Below are 3,264 nucleotides of genomic sequence, written 5' to 3' on the forward strand. Positions count from 1 at the left end.
CGGGAAAGATGGGGCTTTGTGATTTGACCCCTCGTCGCTCATTTTCTACTACTACGGTGCTACGACCGGGGTGCCTCCAATTCCAACCGCTGCTCCGAACTGTAATTTGGTGCATCGCACGTGAAACAAGACGGTGGATGAGCCACATGTCGGCCAAAGGGGTCCTGTTAAGTGTGCCGCCATTTCGTGTGCGGACTGACCCTGCTTGAGTCGCTACGCCAACACAACAGGTGTAGCCTACCACTTGGTTTTGCTCCTTGGTGAATCCCGACTATATTGGTCTAAAAATATACGTACTGAACTACCCTCTCCGTCTCGTTTTTTTAGACGACTCGGTTTATAGGGCGTGCACGTAGTTCTAGGTCATCCATTTTACTAACTAAATCTGAGTTACTATGTCACAAAAAGTATATCATTGGATTATTAAGCAGATGTAGTTTCTAAACATATACTGTTCATCACATATATAGCCAGTTAAATTCTCAACCTAGAATGACGTGCATGCCATGTAAACCGATACGGAGGAAGTATAGTAGTAAAAATGAGATGATTTTACCGAGCGATCGGCGGGGGAGCATGGCCTGTCATGCGGTCCCACGTGTCATGATGTACCAACGCGATACGTGTGTCCCTCTTGAGGCAGAAGCAATACTATGTGGTTTGAGATGATGGCGAACCGAAGTGTGAAATAATGGTTGCTTCGTCCATCTGGGAAGGTGCGGCATTGTGATTTGACGTCTCATTGCTCATTACTACTACTACTGGGGCGGTACGACTGGGGTGCGTCCCCCTGCTGTTTTGCACTATTATTTGGTGCTTGACACATCAACCCGGTTGCTATATGTCCCACATGTCGGCGACAAGAAGTACATAATTCATGAAAGCGTGTGTCGACGGAGGAGTACAAGACACAGTTTGGGTTTTTGCTGCTTCGCGCGATCCATCGATACAAACCCGGACTAAAAAAGGCGAGGGCGGGTCTTTTCCTGCGCTGCAGGCAGGGGAGTTTGGCATAGTCTATTCGAGGCAAGGAGACAGGAAGGGAAACAAGCAAATAAAGGTTGAGCGGCTTAGTTTTGGGAAAATTTGATTTTACGGAGTACGTACCCACTAGGGTTTATAGGGCTCATCTAAAAACATTCGTTTTTCCCTTTTATAAGTCTCAATTCTACTACTAGTAGTAGTACCATCACATGTTGGATTTCGAGGTGCGTTAGATCACCCGATGCAAGCAGTGTCAAGAGAAAACTCACCAATGCATGTAGAAGTTCATGGAAATTTAGTGGTCATTCATGCATTCATTCTAATTAATGCCTCGGTAAACATAACTTCTTGAGAAAAATGAGCATACTAATTACTTGTGCAAACTAGGAGTACGAAATTAATTCGACCACTCACCGTCTACCTTGGTTGGAGAGATTTTGAAATTGAGCCATAAACTGGAAACGAGGGAGTAGTAACTTTTGTCTCGATTACTATTTGTGGCCTTCTATAGATGCAAAATGTATTTTTTTTATAGTGGTCTTGTATAAGTAAATGGAGGGAGTACTAAAGAACATATATATTCCAAACAATATGATAATCTCTCTAACAAAGATAGTAGGGGCGAGGAGTAAACGGAGGGAGTAGTAAATTTTTCTCCTCGTCCTGCGAGCCACCGCGCGCGTGGGCGAGGGAGCGGGCGTAAGGCGTACAGTACTACTACTAGTAAGCAAGCTTCACCTCATCCTGCAAGCCACCGCGCCCGTGGGCGGGGGAGACAGCGTACTAAGCAAGCTTCTCCTCGTTCTGTGAGTTGATGGGACACATCAAAAGTACTCCAGAGTATAGAGCCTTGCCTCTAAGGTAGGCCCCACATGGTTTGCCTCTTTTTTAACATAACGCGTTAGGTTGCAATTTGTTTGTTCACCCTTGGTAGATGATCCTCCCTCCACCAAGTGGAAAACCAATACACATGTCAAATTACCACATGGGCTGCATTTTCATACATAAATGAGCTCCACCGTGTACCCGCGCGGGTGTGTTTGGGAAAGAGACAGGAGTACGTGCGCCGTGCGTGCACCTCTTCTCTTCGTGCATGTCCCCCACCTACGTGGGTGTGTGTGAGAGATACAAACCTAGACAAATGGCTTGTGCGGAATAACTACTCTTCGTAAGCCATTGTAAGAGTGGACAAAATGGTGAAGGAGGAGATAGGGGAGCGGCGGAGGTGTGCGATTCTTGGCCGGCGTTTGGCCTCGTTTAAATAAGAGATTAAATAGACGTTGGACGGGAGGAGCTCGGCCGGTGTTGCGTTTAATGCCGGCCCGGTCATGAATGGACGTGTGTCCAAAGTGGGTTTCCCGGCTTCCACATGGGTGGGTTTCATGGAGGCGTTTGAATGCGGCAAGGAGGCGTGTTCAGTCGGGTGTGCAGCGAGTGGCACCCTCGACTCTGACGTAGGACACCGCGCCATTCTTCCACTGACGTGTGGGATTTTTGGGTACATGGCCTGCATGTCAGTGGCCCAACGCGGGCAGCGCACAGTAGAGGAACCTTTGGTGGGCCAGGGTGGTCAGAAGCGGGCATTTCATAAACCGATGATTGTTCATTGAGTGTGACGTCATCCTTTTCATGTAGATAAGCCTACTATGTTGATAGCCCGTTCAATACGTTGTGATTCATAAAGACCGCTGCAAACATCAATGTTCTTCTTATCACAGATAAGATTGATTAATACCCGTAACAATCCATGTCCTTGACAAAGGGTGCATGCACGTATAGGTTGAGCGTGTGTGTTGTGTGCATGCAGGCGTGCGAGTGTTGCGTGCGTGCAAGGGTATGTTTCAGTGTTGCATGCATGTGTGTGTACGTGTCTGTGTTCGTGAGTGCATGTGTACGTGTCAGTGTTGCACGCCTGCATGCGTGCGTGTGTTCATTATGTGTACGTGTCAGTGTTGCATGCCTGCATGTGTGCTTGTCTTGCGTCACTACAAGAAATATGTCAACTAGTGACCTTCTGTCAGTGACCCTGTAAGAATTGGTCATAGATCTACGACCATTTGAGATCAATTGGTCAAAAGCTGTTCGGGGGCCTCCAAACCCTCAACTATATCGACCATTTTGGTCAGAAAGGTCGTTATTTCCTTACACGAAATGGTCATAAAGCAGACAGCGCTGGTCTGCTGCCTTGTTTCTAGTTGATCACGACCAATATAGATGGTCATAACCTTGTAAATTGTGGTGGATTGCTATGACTAGGAGCCACCTCATCAGTTTTGCTTA

This window comes from Triticum urartu, unplaced genomic scaffold (genome assembly GCF_003073215.2).
Source record: "Triticum urartu cultivar G1812 unplaced genomic scaffold, Tu2.1 TuUngrouped_contig_289, whole genome shotgun sequence".
In the NCBI taxonomy this organism is placed as follows: Eukaryota; Viridiplantae; Streptophyta; class Magnoliopsida; order Poales; family Poaceae; genus Triticum; species Triticum urartu.